Source organism: Oncorhynchus clarkii, chromosome 29 (genome assembly GCF_045791955.1).
Source record: "Oncorhynchus clarkii lewisi isolate Uvic-CL-2024 chromosome 29, UVic_Ocla_1.0, whole genome shotgun sequence".
Classification (NCBI taxonomy): Eukaryota; Metazoa; Chordata; class Actinopteri; order Salmoniformes; family Salmonidae; genus Oncorhynchus; species Oncorhynchus clarkii.
In genome coordinates this window covers 4,185,646-4,206,746 of record NC_092175.1, presented here as the reverse complement: position 1 = coordinate 4,206,746, position 21,101 = coordinate 4,185,646, and the positions used below count along the sequence as shown (strand labels likewise).

Sequence of the window (21,101 nt, the reverse complement as noted above, 5' to 3'; positions counted from 1 at the left end):
CAAGGCATTGGTTGTTCAGTGGTAGAATTCTCGCCTGCCCTGCGGGAGGCCCGGCTTCGATTCCCGGCCAATGCAGGATGTTTTGAACATGTAATTTCGAGAAGTATGCAAACCCCTGAGGAAGAAATCTGTGCTCGATTGCCAGGCCAACAGAAATCTCTGGTCTTGGTCGAAATCTCAACTGACTCTTGAAAAATCTGACTTTGCTTTCATTTTCAGTTTGGACTTTTACTCATTCTCAGAAGACTTTGGTGAATCCATTGTAGATGTCCAGTGTGTGAGGTGATTTACTTTGTGCAAGGCTTTAGTTGTTAAATGGGAAACGAGTAACCAACTAGTCATCGACAACTGTCTTGAGTTTGGCATTTGTGACAATGTCCTGGGACATCCCACAAACGCGTCACCTTCTAACTACGAGTGTGTGGCCTGTGAGTGGTATAGAGCGAAATCGATTACATGTACGTGTTCGTGAGAGTCCCAGCTTTCCATAGAGGGGTCACAGTAGTTTCTAGCTCCAACTATTCAGTCTATACAGATGTTTTGGTTAGAAGTGTTAAAGCCCAACACTGCCAACGTATAGTTAGTACCAATGCTCCACGTTTTTTCAAACGTCCTCCACACCAGCTCCTCGTTAGTATAGTGGTGAGTATCCCCGCCTGTCACGCGGGAGACCGGGGTTCAATTCCCCGACGGGGAGAAAGGACTGCTTTTTTTTAGGGTGAACAATGTAGCTGAGCCCACTATGCGAAAAATATGCTTGGAGATAAAGCTTTATGATACGATTTCCAGCATTATCTCAGTATTCCAAGGCATTGGTTGTTCAGTGGTAGAATTCTCGCCTGCCCTGCGGGAGGCCCGGCTTCGATTCCCGGCCAATGCAGGATGTTTTGAACATGTAATTTCGAGAAGTATGCAAACCCCTGAGGAAGAAATCTGTGCTCGATTGCCAGGCCAACAGAAATCTCTGGTCTTGGTCGAAATCTCAACTGACTCTTGAAAAATCTGACTTTGCTTTCATTTTCAGTTTGGACTTTTACTCATTCTCAGAAGACTTTGGTGAATCCATTGTAGATGTCCAGTGTGTGAGGTGATTTACTTTGTGCAAGGCTTTAGTTGTTAAATGGGAAACGAGTAACCAACTAGTCATCGACAACTGTCTTGAGTTTGGCATTTGTGACAATGTCCTGGGACATCCCACAAACGCGTCACCTTCTAACTACGAGTGTGTGGCCTGTGAGTGGTATAGAGCGAAATCGATTACATGTACGTGTTCGTGAGAGTCCCAGCTTTCCATAGAGGGGTCACAGTAGTTTCTAGCTCCAACTATTCAGTCTATACAGATGTTTTGGTTAGAAGTGTTAAAGCCCAACACTGCCAACGTATAGTTAGTACCAATGCTCCACGTTTTTTCAAACGTCCTCCACACCAGCTCCTCGTTAGTATAGTGGTGAGTATCCCCGCCTGTCACGCGGGAGACCGGGGTTCAATTCCCCGACGGGGAGAAAGGACTGCTTTTTTTTAGGGTGAACAATGTAGCTGAGCCCACTATGCGAAAAATATGCTTGGAGATAAAGCTTTATGATACGATTTCCAGCATTATCTCAGTATTCCAAGGCATTGGTTGTTCAGTGGTAGAATTCTCGCCTGCCCTGCGGGAGGCCCGGCTTCGATTCCCGGCCAATGCAGGATGTTTTGAACATGTAATTTCGAGAAGTATGCAAACCCCTGAGGAAGAAATCTGTGCTCGATTGCCAGGCCAACAGAAATCTCTGGTCTTGGTCGAAATCTCAACTGACTCTTGAAAAATCTGACTTTGCTTTCATTTTCAGTTTGGACTTTTACTCATTCTCAGAAGACTTTGGTGAATCCATTGTAGATGTCCAGTGTGTGAGGTGATTTACTTTGTGCAAGGCTTTAGTTGTTAAATGGGAAACGAGTAACCAACTAGTCATCGACAACTGTCTTGAGTTTGGCATTTGTGACAATGTCCTGGGACATCCCACAAACGCGTCACCTTCTAACTACGAGTGTGTGGCCTGTGAGTGGTATAGAGCGAAATCGATTACATGTACGTGTTCGTGAGAGTCCCAGCTTTCCATAGAGGGGTCACAGTAGTTTCTAGCTCCAACTATTCAGTCTATACAGATGTTTTGGTTAGAAGTGTTAAAGCCCAACACTGCCAACGTATAGTTAGTACCAATGCTCCACGTTTTTTCAAACGTCCTCCACACCAGCTCCTCGTTAGTATAGTGGTGAGTATCCCCGCCTGTCACGCGGGAGACCGGGGTTCAATTCCCCGACGGGGAGAAAGGACTGCTTTTTTTTAGGGTGAACAATGTAGCTGAGCCCACTATGCGAAAAATATGCTTGGAGATAAAGCTTTATGATACGATTTCCAGCATTATCTCAGTATTCCAAGGCATTGGTTGTTCAGTGGTAGAATTCTCGCCTGCCCTGCGGGAGGCCCGGCTTCGATTCCCGGCCAATGCAGGATGTTTTGAACATGTAATTTCGAGAAGTATGCAAACCCCTGAGGAAGAAATCTGTGCTCGATTGCCAGGCCAACAGAAATCTCTGGTCTTGGTCGAAATCTCAACTGACTCTTGAAAAATCTGACTTTGCTTTCATTTTCAGTTTGGACTTTTACTCATTCTCAGAAGACTTTGGTGAATCCATTGTAGATGTCCAGTGTGTGAGGTGATTTACTTTGTGCAAGGCTTTAGTTGTTAAATGGGAAACGAGTAACCAACTAGTCATCGACAACTGTCTTGAGTTTGGCATTTGTGACAATGTCCTGGGACATCCCACAAACGCGTCACCTTCTAACTACGAGTGTGTGGCCTGTGAGTGGTATAGAGCGAAATCGATTACATGTACGTGTTCGTGAGAGTCCCAGCTTTCCATAGAGGGGTCACAGTAGTTTCTAGCTCCAACTATTCAGTCTATACAGATGTTTTGGTTAGAAGTGTTAAAGCCCAACACTGCCAACGTATAGTTAGTACCAATGCTCCACGTTTTTTCAAACGTCCTCCACACCAGCTCCTCGTTAGTATAGTGGTGAGTATCCCCGCCTGTCACGCGGGAGACCGGGGTTCAATTCCCCGACGGGGAGAAATGACTGCTTTTTTTTTTTAGGGTGAACAATGTAGCTGAGCCCACTATGCGAAAAATATGCTTGGAGATAAAGCTTTATGATACGATTTCCAGCATTATCTCAGTATTCCAAGGCATTGGTTGTTCAGTGGTAGAATTCTCGCCTGCCCTGCGGGAGGCCCGGCTTCGATTCCCGGCCAATGCAGGATGTTTTGAACATGTAATTTCGAGAAGTATGCAAACCCCTGAGGAAGAAATCTGTGCTCGATTGCCAGGCCAACAGAAATCTCTGGTCTTGGTCGAAATCTCAACTGACTCTTGAAAAATCTGACTTTGCTTTCATTTTCAGTTTGGACTTTTACTCATTCTCAGAAGACTTTGGTGAATCCATTGTAGATGTCCAGTGTGTGAGGTGATTTACTTTGTGCAAGGCTTTAGTTGTTAAATGGGAAACGAGTAACCAACTAGTCATCGACAACTGTCTTGAGTTTGGCATTTGTGACAATGTCCTGGGACATCCCACAAACGCGTCACCTTCTAACTACGAGTGTGTGGCCTGTGAGTGGTATAGAGCGAAATCGATTACATGTACGTGTTCGTGAGAGTCCCAGCTTTCCATAGAGGGGTCACAGTAGTTTCTAGCTCCAACTATTCAGTCTATACAGATGTTTTGGTTAGAAGTGTTAAAGCCCAACACTGCCAACGTATAGTTAGTACCAATGCTCCACGTTTTTTCAAACGTCCTCCACACCAGCTCCTCGTTAGTATAGTGGTGAGTATCCCCGCCTGTCACGCGGGAGACCGGGGTTCAATTCCCCGACGGGGAGAAAGGACTGCTTTTTTTTAGGGTGAACAATGTAGCTGAGCCCACTATGCGAAAAATATGCTTGGAGATAAAGCTTTATGATACGATTTCCAGCATTATCTCAGTATTCCAAGGCATTGGTTGTTCAGTGGTAGAATTCTCGCCTGCCCTGCGGGAGGCCCGGCTTCGATTCCCGGCCAATGCAGGATGTTTTGAACATGTAATTTCGAGAAGTATGCAAACCCCTGAGGAAGAAATCTGTGCTCGATTGCCAGGCCAACAGAAATCTCTGGTCTTGGTCGAAATCTCAACTGACTCTTGAAAAATCTGACTTTGCTTTCATTTTCAGTTTGGACTTTTACTCATTCTCAGAAGACTTTGGTGAATCCATTGTAGATGTCCAGTGTGTGAGGTGATTTACTTTGTGCAAGGCTTTAGTTGTTAAATGGGAAACGAGTAACCAACTAGTCATCGACAACTGTCTTGAGTTTGGCATTTGTGACAATGTCCTGGGACATCCCACAAACGCGTCACCTTCTAACTACGAGTGTGTGGCCTGTGAGTGGTATAGAGCGAAATCGATTACATGTACGTGTTCGTGAGAGTCCCAGCTTTCCATAGAGGGGTCACAGTAGTTTCTAGCTCCAACTATTCAGTCTATACAGATGTTTTGGTTAGAAGTGTTAAAGCCCAACACTGCCAACGTATAGTTAGTACCAATGCTCCACGTTTTTTCAAACGTCCTCCACACCAGCTCCTCGTTAGTATAGTGGTGAGTATCCCCGCCTGTCACGCGGGAGACCGGGGTTCAATTCCCCGACGGGGAGAAAGGACTGCTTTTTTTTTAGGGTGAACAATGTAGCTGAGCCCACTATGCGAAAAATATGCTTGGAGATAAAGCTTTATGATACGATTTCCAGCATTATCTCAGTATTCCAAGGCATTGGTTGTTCAGTGGTAGAATTCTCGCCTGCCCTGCGGGAGGCCCGGGTTCGATTCCCGGCCAATGCAGGATGTTTTGAACATGTAATTTCGAGAAGTATGCAAACCCCTGAGGAAGAAATCTGTGCTCGATTGCCAGGCCAACAGAAATCTCTGGTCTTGGTCGAAATCTCAACTGACTCTTGAAAAATCTGACTTTGCTTTCATTTTCAGTTTGGACTTTTACTCATTCTCAGAAGACTTTGGTGAATCCATTGTAGATGTCCAGTGTGTGAGGTGATTTACTTTGTGCAAGGCTTTAGTTGTTAAATGGGAAACGAGTAACCAACTAGTCATCGACAACTGTCTTGAGTTTGGCATTTGTGACAATGTCCTGGGACATCCCACAAACGCGTCACCTTCTAACTACGAGTGTGTGGCCTGTGAGTGGTATAGAGCGAAATCGATTACATGTACGTGTTCGTGAGAGTCCCAGCTTTCCATAGAGGGGTCACAGTAGTTTCTAGCTCCAACTATTCAGTCTATACAGATGTTTTGGTTAGAAGTGTTAAAGCCCAACACTGCCAACGTATAGTTAGTACCAATGCTCCACGTTTTTTCAAACGTCCTCCACACCAGCTCCTCGTTAGTATAGTGGTGAGTATCCCCGCCTGTCACGCGGGAGACCGGGGTTCAATTCCCCGACGGGGAGAAAGGACTGCTTTTTTTTTAGGGTGAACAATGTAGCTGAGCCCACTATGCGAAAAATATGCTTGGAGATAAAGCTTTATGATACGATTTCCAGCATTATCTCAGTATTCCAAGGCATTGGTTGTTCAGTGGTAGAATTCTCGCCTGCCACTGCGGGAGGCCCGGGTTCGATTCCCGGCCAATGCAGGATGTTTTGAACATGTAATTTCGAGAAGTATGCAAACCCCTGAGGAAGAAATCTGTGCTCGATTGCCAGGCCAACAGAAATCTCTGGTCTTGGTCGAAATCTCAACTGACTCTTGAAAAATCTGACTTTGCTTTCATTTTCAGTTTGGACTTTTACTCATTCTCAGAAGACTTTGGTGAATCCATTGTAGATGTCCAGTGTGTGAGGTGATTTACTTTGTGCAAGGCTTTAGTTGTTAAATGGGAAACGAGTAACCAACTAGTCATCGACAACTGTCTTGAGTTTGGCATTTGTGACAATGTCCTGGGACATCCCACAAACGCGTCACCTTCTAACTACGAGTGTGTGGCCTGTGAGTGGTATAGAGCGAAATCGATTACATGTACGTGTTCGTGAGAGTCCCAGCTTTCCATAGAGGGGTCACAGTAGTTTCTAGCTCCAACTATTCAGTCTATACAGATGTTTTGGTTAGAAGTGTTAAAGCCCAACACTGCCAACGTATAGTTAGTACCAATGCTCCACGTTTTTTCAAACGTCCTCCACACCAGCTCCTCGTTAGTATAGTGGTGAGTATCCCCGCCTGTCACGCGGGAGACCGGGGTTCAATTCCCCGACGGGGAGAAAGGACTGCTTTTTTTTTAGGGTGAACAATGTAGCTGAGCCCACTATGCGAAAAATATGCTTGGAGATAAAGCTTTATGATACGATTTCCAGCATTATCTCAGTATTCCAAGGCATTGGTTGTTCAGTGGTAGAATTCTCGCCTGCCACGCGGGAGGCCCGGGTTCGATTCCCGGCCAATGCAGGATGTTTTGAACATGTAATTTCGAGAAGTATGCAAACCCCTGAGGAAGAAATCTGTGCTCGATTGCCAGGCCAACAGAAATCTCTGGTCTTGGTCGAAATCTCAACTGACTCTTGAAAAATCTGACTTTGCTTTCATTTTCAGTTTGGACTTTTACTCATTCTCAGAAGACTTTGGTGAATCCATTGTAGATGTCCAGTGTGTGAGGTGATTTACTTTGTGCAAGGCTTTAGTTGTTAAATGGGAAACGAGTAACCAACTAGTCATCGACAACTGTCTTGAGTTTGGCATTTGTGACAATGTCCTGGGACATCCCACAAACGCGTCACCTTCTAACTACGAGTGTGTGGCCTGTGAGTGGTATAGAGCGAAATCGATTACATGTACGTGTTCGTGAGAGTCCCAGCTTTCCATAGAGGGGTCACAGTAGTTTCTAGCTCCAACTATTCAGTCTATACAGATGTTTTGGTTAGAAGTGTTAAAGCCCAACACTGCCAACGTATAGTTAGTACCAATGCTCCACGTTTTTTCAAACGTCCTCCACACCAGCTCCTCGTTAGTATAGTGGTGAGTATCCCCGCCTGTCACGCGGGAGACCGGGGTTCAATTCCCCGACGGGGAGAAAGGACTGCTTTTTTTTTAGGGTGAACAATGTAGCTGAGCCCACTATGCGAAAAATATGCTTGGAGATAAAGCTTTATGATACGATTTCCAGCATTATCTCAGTATTCCAAGGCATTGGTTGTTCAGTGGTAGAATTCTCGCCTGCCCTGCGGGAGGCCCGGGTTCGATTCCCGGCCAATGCAGGATGTTTTGAACATGTAATTTCGAGAAGTATGCAAACCCCTGAGGAAGAAATCTGTGCTCGATTGCCAGGCCAACAGAAATCTCTGGTCTTGGTCGAAATCTCAACTGACTCTTGAAAAATCTGACTTTGCTTTCATTTTCAGTTTGGACTTTTACTCATTCTCAGAAGACTTTGGTGAATCCATTGTAGATGTCCAGTGTGTGAGGTGATTTACTTTGTGCAAGGCTTTAGTTGTTAAATGGGAAACGAGTAACCAACTAGTCATCGACAACTGTCTTGAGTTTGGCATTTGTGACAATGTCCTGGGACATCCCACAAACGCGTCACCTTCTAACTACGAGTGTGTGGCCTGTGAGTGGTATAGAGCGAAATCGATTACATGTACGTGTTCGTGAGAGTCCCAGCTTTCCATAGAGGGGTCACAGTAGTTTCTAGCTCCAACTATTCAGTCTATACAGATGTTTTGGTTAGAAGTGTTAAAGCCCAACACTGCCAACGTATAGTTAGTACCAATGCTCCACGTTTTTTCAAACGTCCTCCACACCAGCTCCTCGTTAGTATAGTGGTGAGTATCCCCGCCTGTCACGCGGGAGACCGGGGTTCAATTCCCCGACGGGGAGAAAGGACTGCTTTTTTTTTAGGGTGAACAATGTAGCTGAGCCCACTATGCGAAAAATATGCTTGGAGATAAAGCTTTATGATACGATTTCCAGCATTATCTCAGTATTCCAAGGCATTGGTTGTTCAGTGGTAGAATTCTCGCCTGCCACTGCGGGAGGCCCGGGTTCGATTCCCGGCCAATGCAGGATGTTTTGAACATGTAATTTCGAGAAGTATGCAAACCCCTGAGGAAGAAATCTGTGCTCGATTGCCAGGCCAACAGAAATCTCTGGTCTTGGTCGAAATCTCAACTGACTCTTGAAAAATCTGACTTTGCTTTCATTTTCAGTTTGGACTTTTACTCATTCTCAGAAGACTTTGGTGAATCCATTGTAGATGTCCAGTGTGTGAGGTGATTTACTTTGTGCAAGGCTTTAGTTGTTAAATGGGAAACGAGTAACCAACTAGTCATCGACAACTGTCTTGAGTTTGGCATTTGTGACAATGTCCTGGGACATCCCACAAACGCGTCACCTTCTAACTACGAGTGTGTGGCCTGTGAGTGGTATAGAGCGAAATCGATTACATGTACGTGTTCGTGAGAGTCCCAGCTTTCCATAGAGGGGTCACAGTAGTTTCTAGCTCCAACTATTCAGTCTATACAGATGTTTTGGTTAGAAGTGTTAAAGCCCAACACTGCCAACGTATAGTTAGTACCAATGCTCCACGTTTTTTCAAACGTCCTCCACACCAGCTCCTCGTTAGTATAGTGGTGAGTATCCCCGCCTGTCACGCGGGAGACCGGGGTTCAATTCCCCGACGGGGAGAAAGGACTGCTTTTTTTTTAGGGTGAACAATGTAGCTGAGCCCACTATGCGAAAAATATGCTTGGAGATAAAGCTTTATGATACGATTTCCAGCATTATCTCAGTATTCCAAGGCATTGGTTGTTCAGTGGTAGAATTCTCGCCTGCCACTGCGGGAGGCCCGGGTTCGATTCCCGGCCAATGCAGGATGTTTTGAACATGTAATTTCGAGAAGTATGCAAACCCCTGAGGAAGAAATCTGTGCTCGATTGCCAGGCCAACAGAAATCTCTGGTCTTGGTCGAAATCTCAACTGACTCTTGAAAAATCTGACTTTGCTTTCATTTTCAGTTTGGACTTTTACTCATTCTCAGAAGACTTTGGTGAATCCATTGTAGATGTCCAGTGTGTGAGGTGATTTACTTTGTGCAAGGCTTTAGTTGTTAAATGGGAAACGAGTAACCAACTAGTCATCGACAACTGTCTTGAGTTTGGCATTTGTGACAATGTCCTGGGACATCCCACAAACGCGTCACCTTCTAACTACGAGTGTGTGGCCTGTGAGTGGTATAGAGCGAAATCGATTACATGTACGTGTTCGTGAGAGTCCCAGCTTTCCATAGAGGGGTCACAGTAGTTTCTAGCTCCAACTATTCAGTCTATACAGATGTTTTGGTTAGAAGTGTTAAAGCCCAACACTGCCAACGTATAGTTAGTACCAATGCTCCACGTTTTTTCAAACGTCCTCCACACCAGCTCCTCGTTAGTATAGTGGTGAGTATCCCCGCCTGTCACGCGGGAGACCGGGGTTCAATTCCCCGACGGGGAGAAAGGACTGCTTTTTTTTTAGGGTGAACAATGTAGCTGAGCCCACTATGCGAAAAATATGCTTGGAGATAAAGCTTTATGATACGATTTCCAGCATTATCTCAGTATTCCAAGGCATTGGTTGTTCAGTGGTAGAATTCTCGCCTGCCACGCGGGAGGCCCGGGTTCGATTCCCGGCCAATGCAGGATGTTTTGAACATGTAATTTCGAGAAGTATGCAAACCCCTGAGGAAGAAATCTGTGCTCGATTGCCAGGCCAACAGAAATCTCTGGTCTTGGTCGAAATCTCAACTGACTCTTGAAAAATCTGACTTTGCTTTCATTTTCAGTTTGGACTTTTACTCATTCTCAGAAGACTTTGGTGAATCCATTGTAGATGTCCAGTGTGTGAGGTGATTTACTTTGTGCAAGGCTTTAGTTGTTAAATGGGAAACGAGTAACCAACTAGTCATCGACAACTGTCTTGAGTTTGGCATTTGTGACAATGTCCTGGGACATCCCACAAACGCGTCACCTTCTAACTACGAGTGTGTGGCCTGTGAGTGGTATAGAGCGAAATCGATTACATGTACGTGTTCGTGAGAGTCCCAGCTTTCCATAGAGGGGTCACAGTAGTTTCTAGCTCCAACTATTCAGTCTATACAGATGTTTTGGTTAGAAGTGTTAAAGCCCAACACTGCCAACGTATAGTTAGTACCAATGCTCCACGTTTTTTCAAACGTCCTCCACACCAGCTCCTCGTTAGTATAGTGGTGAGTATCCCCGCCTGTCACGCGGGAGACCGGGGTTCAATTCCCCGACGGGGAGAAAGGACTGCTTTTTTTTTAGGGTGAACAATGTAGCTGAGCCCACTATGCGAAAAATATGCTTGGAGATAAAGCTTTATGATACGATTTCCAGCATTATCTCAGTATTCCAAGGCATTGGTTGTTCAGTGGTAGAATTCTCGCCTGCCACTGCGGGAGGCCCGGGTTCGATTCCCGGCCAATGCAGGATGTTTTGAACATGTAATTTCGAGAAGTATGCAAACCCCTGAGGAAGAAATCTGTGCTCGATTGCCAGGCCAACAGAAATCTCTGGTCTTGGTCGAAATCTCAACTGACTCTTGAAAAATCTGACTTTGCTTTCATTTTCAGTTTGGACTTTTACTCATTCTCAGAAGACTTTGGTGAATCCATTGTAGATGTCCAGTGTGTGAGGTGATTTACTTTGTGCAAGGCTTTAGTTGTTAAATGGGAAACGAGTAACCAACTAGTCATCGACAACTGTCTTGAGTTTGGCATTTGTGACAATGTCCTGGGACATCCCACAAACGCGTCACCTTCTAACTACGAGTGTGTGGCCTGTGAGTGGTATAGAGCGAAATCGATTACATGTACGTGTTCGTGAGAGTCCCAGCTTTCCATAGAGGGGTCACAGTAGTTTCTAGCTCCAACTATTCAGTCTATACAGATGTTTTGGTTAGAAGTGTTAAAGCCCAACACTGCCAACGTATAGTTAGTACCAATGCTCCACGTTTTTTCAAACGTCCTCCACACCAGCTCCTCGTTAGTATAGTGGTGAGTATCCCCGCCTGTCACGCGGGAGACCGGGGTTCAATTCCCCGACGGGGAGAAAGGACTGCTTTTTTTTTAGGGTGAACAATGTAGCTGAGCCCACTATGCGAAAAATATGCTTGGAGATAAAGCTTTATGATACGATTTCCAGCATTATCTCAGTATTCCAAGGCATTGGTTGTTCAGTGGTAGAATTCTCGCCTGCCACGCGGGAGGCCCGGGTTCGATTCCCGGCCAATGCAGGATGTTTTGAACATGTAATTTCGAGAAGTATGCAAACCCCTGAGGAAGAAATCTGTGCTCGATTGCCAGGCCAACAGAAATCTCTGGTCTTGGTCGAAATCTCAACTGACTCTTGAAAAATCTGACTTTGCTTTCATTTTCAGTTTGGACTTTTACTCATTCTCAGAAGACTTTGGTGAATCCATTGTAGATGTCCAGTGTGTGAGGTGATTTACTTTGTGCAAGGCTTTAGTTGTTAAATGGGAAACGAGTAACCAACTAGTCATCGACAACTGTCTTGAGTTTGGCATTTGTGACAATGTCCTGGGACATCCCACAAACGCGTCACCTTCTAACTACGAGTGTGTGGCCTGTGAGTGGTATAGAGCGAAATCGATTACATGTACGTGTTCGTGAGAGTCCCAGCTTTCCATAGAGGGGTCACAGTAGTTTCTAGCTCCAACTATTCAGTCTATACAGATGTTTTGGTTAGAAGTGTTAAAGCCCAACACTGCCAACGTATAGTTAGTACCAATGCTCCACGTTTTTTCAAACGTCCTCCACACCAGCTCCTCGTTAGTATAGTGGTGAGTATCCCCGCCTGTCACGCGGGAGACCGGGGTTCAATTCCCCGACGGGGAGAAAGGACTGCTTTTTTTTTAGGGTGAACAATGTAGCTGAGCCCACTATGCGAAAAATATGCTTGGAGATAAAGCTTTATGATACGATTTCCAGCATTATCTCAGTATTCCAAGGCATTGGTTGTTCAGTGGTAGAATTCTCGCCTGCCACGCGGGAGGCCCGGGTTCGATTCCCGGCCAATGCAGGATGTTTTGAACATGTAATTTCGAGAAGTATGCAAACCCCTGAGGAAGAAATCTGTGCTCGATTGCCAGGCCAACAGAAATCTCTGGTCTTGGTCGAAATCTCAACTGACTCTTGAAAAATCTGACTTTGCTTTCATTTTCAGTTTGGACATTTACTCATTCTCAGAAGACTTTGGTGAATCCATTGTAGATGTCCAGTGTGTGAGGTGATTTACTTTGTGCAAGGCTTTAGTTGTTAAATGGGAAACGAGTAACCAACTAGTCATCGACAACTGTCTTGAGTTTGGCATTTGTGACAATGTCCTGGGACATCCCACAAACGCGTCACCTTCTAACTACGAGTGTGTGGCCTGTGAGTGGTATAGAGCGAAATCGATTACATGTACGTGTTCGTGAGAGTCCCAGCTTTCCATAGAGGGGTCACAGTAGTTTCTAGCTCCAACTATTCAGTCTATACAGATGTTTTGGTTAGAAGTGTTAAAGCCCAACACTGCCAACGTATAGTTAGTACCAATGCTCCACGTTTTTTCAAACGTCCTCCACACCAGCTCCTCGTTAGTATAGTGGTGAGTATCCCCGCCTGTCACGCGGGAGACCGGGGTTCAATTCCCCGACGGGGAGAAAGGACTGCTTTTTTTTTAGGGTGAACAATGTAGCTGAGCCCACTATGCGAAAAATATGCTTGGAGATAAAGCTTTATGATACGATTTCCAGCATTATCTCAGTATTCCAAGGCATTGGTTGTTCAGTGGTAGAATTCTCGCCTGCCACGCGGGAGGCCCGGGTTCGATTCCCGGCCAATGCAGGATGTTTTGAACATGTAATTTCGAGAAGTATGCAAACCCCTGAGGAAGAAATCTGTGCTCGATTGCCAGGCCAACAGAAATCTCTGGTCTTGGTCGAAATCTCAACTGACTCTTGAAAAATCTGACTTTGCTTTCATTTTCAGTTTGGACATTTACTCATTCTCAGAAGACTTTGGTGAATCCATTGTAGATGTCCAGTGTGTGAGGTGATTTACTTTGTGCAAGGCTTTAGTTGTTAAATGGGAAACGAGTAACCAACTAGTCATCGACAACTGTCTTGAGTTTGGCATTTGTGACAATGTCCTGGGACATCCCACAAACGCGTCACCTTCTAACTACGAGTGTGTGGCCTGTGAGTGGTATAGAGCGAAATCGATTACATGTACGTGTTCGTGAGAGTCCCAGCTTTCCATAGAGGGGTCACAGTAGTTTCTAGCTCCAACTATTCAGTCTATACAGATGTTTTGGTTAGAAGTGTTAAAGCCCAACACTGCCAACGTATAGTTAGTACCAATGCTCCACGTTTTTTCAAACGTCCTCCACACCAGCTCCTCGTTAGTATAGTGGTGAGTATCCCCGCCTGTCACGCGGGAGACCGGGGTTCAATTCCCCGACGGGGAGAAAGGACTGCTTTTTTTTTAGGGTGAACAATGTAGCTGAGCCCACTATGCGAAAAATATGCTTGGAGATAAAGCTTTATGATACGATTTCCAGCATTATCTCAGTATTCCAAGGCATTGGTTGTTCAGTGGTAGAATTCTCGCCTGCCACGCGGGAGGCCCGGGTTCGATTCCCGGCCAATGCAGGATGTTTTGAACATGTAATTTCGAGAAGTATGCAAACCCCTGAGGAAGAAATCTGTGCTCGATTGCCAGGCCAACAGAAATCTCTGGTCTTGGTCGAAATCTCAACTGACTCTTGAAAAATCTGACTTTGCTTTCATTTTCAGTTTGGACTTTTACTCATTCTCAGAAGACTTTGGTGAATCCATTGTAGATGTCCAGTGTGTGAGGTGATTTACTTTGTGCAAGGCTTTAGTTGTTAAATGGGAAACGAGTAACCAACTAGTCATCGACAACTGTCTTGAGTTTGGCATTTGTGACAATGTCCTGGGACATCCCACAAACGCGTCACCTTCTAACTACGAGTGTGTGGCCTGTGAGTGGTATAGAGCGAAATCGATTACATGTACGTGTTCGTGAGAGTCCCAGCTTTCCATAGAGGGGTCACAGTAGTTTCTAGCTCCAACTATTCAGTCTATACAGATGTTTTGGTTAGAAGTGTTAAAGCCCAACACTGCCAACGTATAGTTAGTACCAATGCTCCACGTTTTTTCAAACGTCCTCCACACCAGCTCCTCGTTAGTATAGTGGTGAGTATCCCCGCCTGTCACGCGGGAGACCGGGGTTCAATTCCCCGACGGGGAGAAAGGACTGCTTTTTTTTTAGGGTGAACAATGTAGCTGAGCCCACTATGCGAAAAATATGCTTGGAGATAAAGCTTTATGATATGATTTCCAGCATTATCTCAGTATTCCAAGGCATTGGTTGTTCAGTGGTAGAATTCTCGCCTGCCACGCGGGAGGCCCGGGTTCGATTCCCGGCCAATGCAGGATGTTTTGAACATGTAATTTCGAGAAGTATGCAAACCCCTGAGGAAGAAATCTGTGCTCGATTGCCAGGCCAACAGAAATCTCTGGTCTTGGTCGAAATCTCAACTGACTCTTGAAAAATCTGACTTTGCTTTCATTTTCAGTTTGGACATTTACTCATTCTCAGAAGACTTTGGTGAATCCATTGTAGATGTCCAGTGTGTGAGGTGATTTACTTTGTGCAAGGCTTTAGTTGTTAAATGGGAAACGAGTAACCAACTAGTCATCGACAACTGTCTTGAGTTTGGCATTTGTGACAATGTCCTGGGACATCCCACAAACGCGTCACCTTCTAACTACGAGTGTGTGGCCTGTGAGTGGTATAGAGCGAAATCGATTACATGTACGTGTTCGTGAGAGTCCCAGCTTTCCATAGAGGGGTCACAGTAGTTTCTAGCTCCAACTATTCAGTCTATACAGATGTTTTGGTTAGAAGTGTTAAAGCCCAACACTGCCAACGTATAGTTAGTACCAATGCTCCACGTTTTTTCAAACGTCCTCCACACCAGCTCCTCGTTAGTATAGTGGTGAGTATCCCCGCCTGTCACGCGGGAGACCGGGGTTCAATTCCCCGACGGGGAGAAAGGACTGCTTTTTTTTTAGGGTGAACAATGTAGCTGAGCCCACTATGCGAAAAATATGCTTGGAGATAAAGCTTTATGATATGATTTCCAGCATTATCTCAGTATTCCAAGGCATTGGTTGTTCAGTGGTAGAATTCTCGCCTGCCACGCGGGAGGCCCGGGTTCGATTCCCGGCCAATGCAGGATGTTTTGAACATGTAATTTCGAGAAGTATGCAAACCCCTGAGGAAGAAATCTGTGCTCGATTGCCAGGCCAACAGAAATCTCTGGTCTTGGTCGAAATCTCAACTGACTCTTGAAAAATCTGACTTTGCTTTCATTTTCAGTTTGGACATTTACTCATTCTCAGAAGACTTTGGTGAATCCATTGTAGATGTCCAGTGTGTGAGGTGATTTACTTTGTGCAAGGCTTTAGTTGTTAAATGGGAAACGAGTAACCAACTAGTCATCGACAACTGTCTTGAGTTTGGCATTTGTGACAATGTCCTGGGACATCCCACAAACGCGTCACCTTCTAACTACGAGTGTGTGGCCTGTGAGTGGTATAGAGCGAAATCGATTACATGTACGTGTTCGTGAGAGTCCCAGCTTTCCATAGAGGGGTCACAGTAGTTTCTAGCTCCAACTATTCAGTCTATACAGATGTTTTGGTTAGAAGTGTTAAAGCCCAACACTGCCAACGTATAGTTAGTACCAATGCTCCACGTTTTTTCAAACGTCCTCCACACCAGCTCCTCGTTAGTATAGTGGTGAGTATCCCCGCCTGTCACGCGGGAGACCGGGGTTCAATTCCCCGACGGGGAGAAAGGACTGCTTTTTTTTTAGGGTGAACAATGTAGCTGAGCCCACTATGCGAAAAATATGCTTGGAGATAAAGCTTTATGATATGATTTCCAGCATTATCTCAGTATTCCAAGGCATTGGTTGTTCAGTGGTAGAATTCTCGCCTGCCACGCGGGAGGCCCGGGTTCGATTCCCGGCCAATGCAGGATGTTTTGAACATGTAATTTCGAGAAGTATGCAAACCCCTGAGGAAGAAATCTGTGCTCGATTGCCAGGCCAACAGAAATCTCTGGTCTTGGTCGAAATCTCAACTGACTCTTGAAAAATCTGACTTTGCTTTCATTTTCAGTTTGGACATTTACTCATTCTCAGAAGACTTTGGTGAATCCATTGTAGATGTCCAGTGTGTGAGGTGATTTACTTTGTGCAAGGCTTTAGTTGTTAAATGGGAAACGAGTAACCAACTAGTCATCGACAACTGTCTTGAGTTTGGCATTTGTGACAATGTCCTGGGACATCCCACAAACGCGTCACCTTCTAACTACGAGTGTGTGGCCTGTGAGTGGTATAGAGCGAAATCGATTACATGTACGTGTTCGTGAGAGTCCCAGCTTTCCATAGAGGGGTCACAGTAGTTTCTAGCTCCAACTATTCAGTCTATACAGATGTTTTGGTTAGAAGTGTTAAAGCCCAACACTGCCAACGTATAGTTAGTACCAATGCTCCACGTTTTTTCAAACGTCCTCCACACCAGCTCCTCGTTAGTATAGTGGTGAGTATCCCCGCCTGTCACGCGGGAGACCGGGGTTCAATTCCCCGACGGGGAGAAAGGACTGCTTTTTTTTTAGGGTGAACAATGTAGCTGAGCCCACTATGCGAAAAATATGCTTGGAGATAAAGCTTTATGATATGATTTCCAGCATTATCTCAGTATTCCAAGGCATTGGTTGTTCAGTGGTAGAATTCTCGCCTGCCACGCGGGAGGCCCGGGTTCGATTCCCGGCCAATGCAGGATGTTTTGAACATGTAATTTCGAGAAGTATGCAAACCCCTGAGGAAGAAATCTGTGCTCGATTGCCAGGCCAACAGAAATCTCTGGTCTTGGTCGAAATCTCAACTGACTCTTGAAAAATCTGACTTTGCTTTCATTTTCAGTTTGGACATTTACTCATTCTCAGAAGACTTTGGTGAATCCATTGTAGATGTCCAGTGTGTGAGGTGATTTACTTTGTGCAAGGCTTTAGTTGTTAAATGGGAAACGAGTAACCAACTAGTCATCGACAACTGTCTTGAGTTTGGCATTTGTGACAATGTCCTGGGACATCCCACAAACGCGTCACCTTCTAACTACGAGTGTGTGGCCTGTGAGTGGTATAGAGCGAAATCGATTACATGTACGTGTTCGTGAGAGTCCCAGCTTTCCATAGAGGGGTCACAGTAGTTTCTAGCTCCAACTATTCAGTCTATACAGATGTTTTGGTTAGAAGTGTTAAAGCCCAACACTGCCAACGTATAGTTAGTACCAATGCTCCACGTTTTTTCAAACGTCCTCCACACCAGCTCCTCGTTAGTATAGTGGTGAGTATCCCCGCCTGTCACGCGGGAGACCGGGGTTCAATTCCCCGACGGGGAGAAAGGACTGCTTTTTTTTTAGGGTGAACAATGTAGCTGAGCCCACTATGCGAAAAATATGCTTGGAGATAAAGCTTTATGATATGATTTCCAGCATTATCTCAGTATTCCAAGGCATTGGTTGTTCAGTGGTAGAATTCTCGCCTGCCACGCGGGAGGCCCGGGTTCGATTCCCGGCCAATGCAGGATGTTTTGAACATGTAATTTCGAGAAGTATGCAAACCCCTGAGGAAGAAATCTGTGCTCGATTGCCAGGCCAACAGAAATCTCTGGTCTTGGTCGAAATCTCAACTGACTCTTGAAAAATCTGACTTTGCTTTCATTTTCAGTTTGGACATTTACTCATTCTCAGAAGACTTTGGTGAATCCATTGTAGATGTCCAGTGTGTGAGGTGATTTACTTTGTGCAAGGCTTTAGTTGTTAAATGGGAAACGAGTAACCAACTAGTCATCGACAACTGTCTTGAGTTTGGCATTTGTGACAATGTCCTGGGACATCCCACAAACGCGTCACCTTCTAACTACGAGTGTGTGGCCTGTGAGTGGTATAGAGCGAAATCGATTACATGTACGTGTTCGTGAGAGTCCCAGCTTTCCATAGAGGGGTCACAGTAGTTTCTAGCTCCAACTATTCAGTCTATACAGATGTTTTGGTTAGAAGTGTTAAAGCCCAACACTGCCAACGTATAGTTAGTACCAATGCTCCACGTTTTTTCAAACGTCCTCCACACCAGCTCCTCGTTAGTATAGTGGTGAGTATCCCCGCCTGTCACGCGGGAGACCGGGGTTCAATTCCCCGACGGGGAGAAAGGACTGCTTTTTTTTTAGGGTGAACAATGTAGCTGAGCCCACTATGCGAAAAATATGCTTGGAGATAAAGCTTTATGATATGATTTCCAGCATTATCTCAGTATTCCAAGGCATTGGTTGTTCAGTGGTAGAATTCTCGCCTGCCACGCGGGAGGCCCGGGTTCGATTCCCGGCCAATGCAGGATGTTTTGAACATGTCATTTCGAAAAGTATGCAAACCCCTGAGGAAGAAATCTGTGCTCGATTGCCAGGCCAACAGAAATCTCTGGTCTTGGTCGAAATCTCAACTGACTCTTGAAAAATCTGACTTTGCTTTCATTTTCAGTTTGGACATTTACTCATTCTCAGAAGACTTTGGTGAATCCATTGTAGATGTCCAGTGTGTGAGGTGATTTACTTTGTGCAAGGCTTTAGTTGTTAAATGGGAAACGAGTAACCAACTAGTCATCGACAACTGTCTTGAGTTTGGCATTTGTGACAATGTCCTGGGACATCCCACAAACGCGTCACCTTCTAACTACGAGTGTGTGGCCTGTGAGTGGTATAGAGCGAAATCGATTACATGTACGTGTTCGTGAGAGTCCCAGCTTTCCATAGAGGGGTCACAGTAGTTTCTAGCTCCAACTATTCAGTCTATACAGATGTTTTGGTTAGAAGTGTTAAAGCCCAACACTGCCAACGTATAGTTAGTACCAATGCTCCACGTTTTTTCAAACGTCCTCCACACCAGCTCCTCGTTAGTATAGTGGTGAGTATCCCCGCCTGTCACGCGGGAGACCGGGGTTCAATTCCCCGACGGGGAGAAAGGACTGCTTTTTTTTTAGGGTGAACAATGTAGCTGAGCCCACTATGCGAAAAATATGCTTGGAGATAAAGCTTTATGATATGATTTCCAGCATTATCTCAGTATTCCAAGGCATTGGTTGTTCAGTGGTAGAATTCTCGCCTGCCACGCGGGAGGCCCGGGTTCGATTCCCGGCCAATGCAGGATGTTTTGAACATGTAATTTCGAGAAGTATGCAAACCCCTGAGGAAGAAATCTGTGCTCGATTGCCAGGCCAACAGAAATCTCTGGTCTTGGTCGAAATCTCAACTGACTCTTGAAAAATCTGACTTTGCTTTCATTTTCAGTTTGGACATTTACTCATTCTCAGAAGACTTTGGTGAATCCATTGTAGATGTCCAGTGTGTGAGGTGATTTACTTTGTGCAAGGCTTTAGTTGTTAAATGGGAAACGAGTAACCAACTAGTCATCGACAACTGTCTTGAGTTTGGCATTTGTGACAATGTCCTGGGACATCCCACAAACGCGTCACCTTCTAACTACGAGTGTGTGGCCTGTGAGTGGTATAGAGCGAAATCGATTACATGTACGTGTTCGTGAGAGTCCCAGCTTTCCATAGAGGGGTCACAGTAGTTTCTAGCTCCAACTATTCAGTCTATACAGATGTTTTGGTTAGAAGTGTTAAAGCCCAACACTGCCAACGTATAGTTAGTACCAATGCTCCACGTTTTTTCAAACGTCCTCCACACCAGCTCCTCGTTAGTATAGTGGTGAGTATCCCCGCCTGTCACGCGGGAGACCGGGGTTCAATTCCCCGACGGGGAGAAAGGACTGCTTTTTTTTTAGGGTGAACAATGTAGCTGAGCCCACTATGCGAAAAATATGCTTGGAGATAAAGCTTTATGATATGATTTCCAGCATTATCTCAGTATTCCAAGGCATTGGTTGTTCAGTGGTAGAATTCTCGCCTGCCACGCGGGAGGCCCGGGTTCGATTCCCGGCCAATGCAGGATGTTTTGAACATGTAATTTCGAGAAGTATGCAAACCCCTGAGGAAGAAATCTGTGCTCGATTGCCAGGCCAACAGAAATCTCTGGTCTTGGTCGAAATCTCAACTGACTCTTGAAAAATCTGACTTTGCTTTCATTTTCAGTTTGGACATTTACTCATTCTCAGAAGACTTTGGTGAATCCATTGTAGATGTCCAGTGTGTGAGGTGATTTACTTTGTGCAAGGCTTTAGTTGTTAAATGGGAAACGAGTAACCAACTAGTCATCGACAACTGTCTTGAGTTTGGCATTTTTGACAATGTCCTGGGACATCCCACAAACGCGTCACCTTCTAACTACGAGTGTGTGGCCTGTGAGTGGTATAGAGCGAAATCGATTACATGTACGTGAGAGTCCCAGCTTTCCATAGAGGGGTCACAGTAGTTTCTAGCTCCAACTATTCAGTCTATACAGATGTTTTGGTTAGAAGTGTTAAAGCCCAACACTGCCAACGTATAGTTAGTACCAATGCTCCACGTTTTTTCAAACGTCCTCCACACCAGCTCCTCGTTAGTATAGTGGTGAGTATCCCCGCCTGTCACGCGGGAGACCGGGGTTCAATTCCCCGACGGGGAGAAAGGACTGCTTTTTTTTTAGGGTGAACAATGTAGCTGAGCCCACTATGCGAAAAATATGCTTGGAGATAAAGCTTTATGATATGATTTCCAGCATTATCTCAGTATTCCAAGGCATTGGTTGTTCAGTGGTAGAATTCTCGCCTGCCACGCGGGAGGCCCGGGTTCGATTCCCGGCCAATGCAGGATGTTTTGAACATGTAATTTCGAGAAGTATGCAAACCCCTGAGGAAGAAATCTGTGCTCGATTGCCAGGCCA

At 45.3% G+C, this 21,101-nt stretch overlaps 53 non-coding genes across 53 annotated transcripts; all 53 read left to right on the top strand.

Moving 5' to 3' along the window:
• The first annotated feature begins 4 nt into the window (after positions 1–4).
• Positions 5–75, top strand: trnag-gcc (transfer RNA glycine (anticodon GCC)). The gene has a single exon. It is a non-coding gene; the product is annotated as a tRNA-Gly (tRNA).
• A 550-nt stretch (positions 76–625) lies between these two features.
• On the top strand, positions 626–697 carry trnad-guc (transfer RNA aspartic acid (anticodon GUC)). Its single transcript has one exon. It is a non-coding gene; the product is annotated as a tRNA-Asp (tRNA).
• Positions 698–809: 112 nt separating this feature from the next.
• On the top strand, positions 810–880 carry trnag-gcc (transfer RNA glycine (anticodon GCC)). Its single transcript has one exon. It is a non-coding gene; the product is annotated as a tRNA-Gly (tRNA).
• Positions 881–1,430: 550 nt separating this feature from the next.
• Positions 1,431–1,502, top strand: trnad-guc (transfer RNA aspartic acid (anticodon GUC)). The gene has a single exon. It is a non-coding gene; the product is annotated as a tRNA-Asp (tRNA).
• Positions 1,503–1,614: 112 nt separating this feature from the next.
• On the top strand, positions 1,615–1,685 carry trnag-gcc (transfer RNA glycine (anticodon GCC)). Its single transcript has one exon. It is a non-coding gene; the product is annotated as a tRNA-Gly (tRNA).
• Positions 1,686–2,235: 550 nt separating this feature from the next.
• Positions 2,236–2,307, top strand: trnad-guc (transfer RNA aspartic acid (anticodon GUC)). Its single transcript has one exon. It is a non-coding gene; the product is annotated as a tRNA-Asp (tRNA).
• A 112-nt stretch (positions 2,308–2,419) lies between these two features.
• trnag-gcc (transfer RNA glycine (anticodon GCC)) lies at positions 2,420–2,490 on the top strand. Its single transcript has one exon. It is a non-coding gene; the product is annotated as a tRNA-Gly (tRNA).
• A 550-nt stretch (positions 2,491–3,040) lies between these two features.
• On the top strand, positions 3,041–3,112 carry trnad-guc (transfer RNA aspartic acid (anticodon GUC)). The gene has a single exon. It is a non-coding gene; the product is annotated as a tRNA-Asp (tRNA).
• Positions 3,113–3,227: 115 nt separating this feature from the next.
• trnag-gcc (transfer RNA glycine (anticodon GCC)) lies at positions 3,228–3,298 on the top strand. The gene has a single exon. It is a non-coding gene; the product is annotated as a tRNA-Gly (tRNA).
• A 550-nt stretch (positions 3,299–3,848) lies between these two features.
• trnad-guc (transfer RNA aspartic acid (anticodon GUC)) lies at positions 3,849–3,920 on the top strand. Its single transcript has one exon. It is a non-coding gene; the product is annotated as a tRNA-Asp (tRNA).
• A 112-nt stretch (positions 3,921–4,032) lies between these two features.
• Positions 4,033–4,103, top strand: trnag-gcc (transfer RNA glycine (anticodon GCC)). Its single transcript has one exon. It is a non-coding gene; the product is annotated as a tRNA-Gly (tRNA).
• A 550-nt stretch (positions 4,104–4,653) lies between these two features.
• Positions 4,654–4,725, top strand: trnad-guc (transfer RNA aspartic acid (anticodon GUC)). The gene has a single exon. It is a non-coding gene; the product is annotated as a tRNA-Asp (tRNA).
• Positions 4,726–4,838: 113 nt separating this feature from the next.
• trnag-gcc (transfer RNA glycine (anticodon GCC)) lies at positions 4,839–4,909 on the top strand. The gene has a single exon. It is a non-coding gene; the product is annotated as a tRNA-Gly (tRNA).
• A 550-nt stretch (positions 4,910–5,459) lies between these two features.
• On the top strand, positions 5,460–5,531 carry trnad-guc (transfer RNA aspartic acid (anticodon GUC)). The gene has a single exon. It is a non-coding gene; the product is annotated as a tRNA-Asp (tRNA).
• A 113-nt stretch (positions 5,532–5,644) lies between these two features.
• trnag-gcc (transfer RNA glycine (anticodon GCC)) lies at positions 5,645–5,716 on the top strand. Its single transcript has one exon. It is a non-coding gene; the product is annotated as a tRNA-Gly (tRNA).
• Positions 5,717–6,266: 550 nt separating this feature from the next.
• On the top strand, positions 6,267–6,338 carry trnad-guc (transfer RNA aspartic acid (anticodon GUC)). The gene has a single exon. It is a non-coding gene; the product is annotated as a tRNA-Asp (tRNA).
• Positions 6,339–6,451: 113 nt separating this feature from the next.
• On the top strand, positions 6,452–6,522 carry trnag-gcc (transfer RNA glycine (anticodon GCC)). The gene has a single exon. It is a non-coding gene; the product is annotated as a tRNA-Gly (tRNA).
• Positions 6,523–7,072: 550 nt separating this feature from the next.
• Positions 7,073–7,144, top strand: trnad-guc (transfer RNA aspartic acid (anticodon GUC)). The gene has a single exon. It is a non-coding gene; the product is annotated as a tRNA-Asp (tRNA).
• A 113-nt stretch (positions 7,145–7,257) lies between these two features.
• On the top strand, positions 7,258–7,328 carry trnag-gcc (transfer RNA glycine (anticodon GCC)). Its single transcript has one exon. It is a non-coding gene; the product is annotated as a tRNA-Gly (tRNA).
• Positions 7,329–7,878: 550 nt separating this feature from the next.
• trnad-guc (transfer RNA aspartic acid (anticodon GUC)) lies at positions 7,879–7,950 on the top strand. Its single transcript has one exon. It is a non-coding gene; the product is annotated as a tRNA-Asp (tRNA).
• Positions 7,951–8,063: 113 nt separating this feature from the next.
• On the top strand, positions 8,064–8,135 carry trnag-gcc (transfer RNA glycine (anticodon GCC)). The gene has a single exon. It is a non-coding gene; the product is annotated as a tRNA-Gly (tRNA).
• Positions 8,136–8,685: 550 nt separating this feature from the next.
• Positions 8,686–8,757, top strand: trnad-guc (transfer RNA aspartic acid (anticodon GUC)). The gene has a single exon. It is a non-coding gene; the product is annotated as a tRNA-Asp (tRNA).
• Positions 8,758–8,870: 113 nt separating this feature from the next.
• Positions 8,871–8,942, top strand: trnag-gcc (transfer RNA glycine (anticodon GCC)). The gene has a single exon. It is a non-coding gene; the product is annotated as a tRNA-Gly (tRNA).
• A 550-nt stretch (positions 8,943–9,492) lies between these two features.
• Positions 9,493–9,564, top strand: trnad-guc (transfer RNA aspartic acid (anticodon GUC)). Its single transcript has one exon. It is a non-coding gene; the product is annotated as a tRNA-Asp (tRNA).
• Positions 9,565–9,677: 113 nt separating this feature from the next.
• On the top strand, positions 9,678–9,748 carry trnag-gcc (transfer RNA glycine (anticodon GCC)). Its single transcript has one exon. It is a non-coding gene; the product is annotated as a tRNA-Gly (tRNA).
• A 550-nt stretch (positions 9,749–10,298) lies between these two features.
• On the top strand, positions 10,299–10,370 carry trnad-guc (transfer RNA aspartic acid (anticodon GUC)). The gene has a single exon. It is a non-coding gene; the product is annotated as a tRNA-Asp (tRNA).
• A 113-nt stretch (positions 10,371–10,483) lies between these two features.
• trnag-gcc (transfer RNA glycine (anticodon GCC)) lies at positions 10,484–10,555 on the top strand. Its single transcript has one exon. It is a non-coding gene; the product is annotated as a tRNA-Gly (tRNA).
• Positions 10,556–11,105: 550 nt separating this feature from the next.
• On the top strand, positions 11,106–11,177 carry trnad-guc (transfer RNA aspartic acid (anticodon GUC)). The gene has a single exon. It is a non-coding gene; the product is annotated as a tRNA-Asp (tRNA).
• A 113-nt stretch (positions 11,178–11,290) lies between these two features.
• On the top strand, positions 11,291–11,361 carry trnag-gcc (transfer RNA glycine (anticodon GCC)). The gene has a single exon. It is a non-coding gene; the product is annotated as a tRNA-Gly (tRNA).
• A 550-nt stretch (positions 11,362–11,911) lies between these two features.
• trnad-guc (transfer RNA aspartic acid (anticodon GUC)) lies at positions 11,912–11,983 on the top strand. The gene has a single exon. It is a non-coding gene; the product is annotated as a tRNA-Asp (tRNA).
• Positions 11,984–12,096: 113 nt separating this feature from the next.
• On the top strand, positions 12,097–12,167 carry trnag-gcc (transfer RNA glycine (anticodon GCC)). The gene has a single exon. It is a non-coding gene; the product is annotated as a tRNA-Gly (tRNA).
• Positions 12,168–12,717: 550 nt separating this feature from the next.
• On the top strand, positions 12,718–12,789 carry trnad-guc (transfer RNA aspartic acid (anticodon GUC)). The gene has a single exon. It is a non-coding gene; the product is annotated as a tRNA-Asp (tRNA).
• Positions 12,790–12,902: 113 nt separating this feature from the next.
• On the top strand, positions 12,903–12,973 carry trnag-gcc (transfer RNA glycine (anticodon GCC)). The gene has a single exon. It is a non-coding gene; the product is annotated as a tRNA-Gly (tRNA).
• Positions 12,974–13,523: 550 nt separating this feature from the next.
• trnad-guc (transfer RNA aspartic acid (anticodon GUC)) lies at positions 13,524–13,595 on the top strand. Its single transcript has one exon. It is a non-coding gene; the product is annotated as a tRNA-Asp (tRNA).
• A 113-nt stretch (positions 13,596–13,708) lies between these two features.
• On the top strand, positions 13,709–13,779 carry trnag-gcc (transfer RNA glycine (anticodon GCC)). The gene has a single exon. It is a non-coding gene; the product is annotated as a tRNA-Gly (tRNA).
• A 550-nt stretch (positions 13,780–14,329) lies between these two features.
• trnad-guc (transfer RNA aspartic acid (anticodon GUC)) lies at positions 14,330–14,401 on the top strand. The gene has a single exon. It is a non-coding gene; the product is annotated as a tRNA-Asp (tRNA).
• Positions 14,402–14,514: 113 nt separating this feature from the next.
• Positions 14,515–14,585, top strand: trnag-gcc (transfer RNA glycine (anticodon GCC)). Its single transcript has one exon. It is a non-coding gene; the product is annotated as a tRNA-Gly (tRNA).
• Positions 14,586–15,135: 550 nt separating this feature from the next.
• On the top strand, positions 15,136–15,207 carry trnad-guc (transfer RNA aspartic acid (anticodon GUC)). The gene has a single exon. It is a non-coding gene; the product is annotated as a tRNA-Asp (tRNA).
• Positions 15,208–15,320: 113 nt separating this feature from the next.
• On the top strand, positions 15,321–15,391 carry trnag-gcc (transfer RNA glycine (anticodon GCC)). Its single transcript has one exon. It is a non-coding gene; the product is annotated as a tRNA-Gly (tRNA).
• Positions 15,392–15,941: 550 nt separating this feature from the next.
• On the top strand, positions 15,942–16,013 carry trnad-guc (transfer RNA aspartic acid (anticodon GUC)). The gene has a single exon. It is a non-coding gene; the product is annotated as a tRNA-Asp (tRNA).
• A 113-nt stretch (positions 16,014–16,126) lies between these two features.
• On the top strand, positions 16,127–16,197 carry trnag-gcc (transfer RNA glycine (anticodon GCC)). The gene has a single exon. It is a non-coding gene; the product is annotated as a tRNA-Gly (tRNA).
• Positions 16,198–16,747: 550 nt separating this feature from the next.
• On the top strand, positions 16,748–16,819 carry trnad-guc (transfer RNA aspartic acid (anticodon GUC)). The gene has a single exon. It is a non-coding gene; the product is annotated as a tRNA-Asp (tRNA).
• Positions 16,820–16,932: 113 nt separating this feature from the next.
• trnag-gcc (transfer RNA glycine (anticodon GCC)) lies at positions 16,933–17,003 on the top strand. The gene has a single exon. It is a non-coding gene; the product is annotated as a tRNA-Gly (tRNA).
• A 550-nt stretch (positions 17,004–17,553) lies between these two features.
• On the top strand, positions 17,554–17,625 carry trnad-guc (transfer RNA aspartic acid (anticodon GUC)). Its single transcript has one exon. It is a non-coding gene; the product is annotated as a tRNA-Asp (tRNA).
• Positions 17,626–17,738: 113 nt separating this feature from the next.
• trnag-gcc (transfer RNA glycine (anticodon GCC)) lies at positions 17,739–17,809 on the top strand. The gene has a single exon. It is a non-coding gene; the product is annotated as a tRNA-Gly (tRNA).
• Positions 17,810–18,359: 550 nt separating this feature from the next.
• On the top strand, positions 18,360–18,431 carry trnad-guc (transfer RNA aspartic acid (anticodon GUC)). Its single transcript has one exon. It is a non-coding gene; the product is annotated as a tRNA-Asp (tRNA).
• A 113-nt stretch (positions 18,432–18,544) lies between these two features.
• trnag-gcc (transfer RNA glycine (anticodon GCC)) lies at positions 18,545–18,615 on the top strand. Its single transcript has one exon. It is a non-coding gene; the product is annotated as a tRNA-Gly (tRNA).
• A 550-nt stretch (positions 18,616–19,165) lies between these two features.
• trnad-guc (transfer RNA aspartic acid (anticodon GUC)) lies at positions 19,166–19,237 on the top strand. The gene has a single exon. It is a non-coding gene; the product is annotated as a tRNA-Asp (tRNA).
• A 113-nt stretch (positions 19,238–19,350) lies between these two features.
• On the top strand, positions 19,351–19,421 carry trnag-gcc (transfer RNA glycine (anticodon GCC)). Its single transcript has one exon. It is a non-coding gene; the product is annotated as a tRNA-Gly (tRNA).
• Positions 19,422–19,971: 550 nt separating this feature from the next.
• Positions 19,972–20,043, top strand: trnad-guc (transfer RNA aspartic acid (anticodon GUC)). Its single transcript has one exon. It is a non-coding gene; the product is annotated as a tRNA-Asp (tRNA).
• Positions 20,044–20,156: 113 nt separating this feature from the next.
• Positions 20,157–20,227, top strand: trnag-gcc (transfer RNA glycine (anticodon GCC)). Its single transcript has one exon. It is a non-coding gene; the product is annotated as a tRNA-Gly (tRNA).
• A 544-nt stretch (positions 20,228–20,771) lies between these two features.
• trnad-guc (transfer RNA aspartic acid (anticodon GUC)) lies at positions 20,772–20,843 on the top strand. The gene has a single exon. It is a non-coding gene; the product is annotated as a tRNA-Asp (tRNA).
• Positions 20,844–20,956: 113 nt separating this feature from the next.
• Positions 20,957–21,027, top strand: trnag-gcc (transfer RNA glycine (anticodon GCC)). Its single transcript has one exon. It is a non-coding gene; the product is annotated as a tRNA-Gly (tRNA).
• The last annotated feature ends 74 nt before the right edge of the window (positions 21,028–21,101 follow it).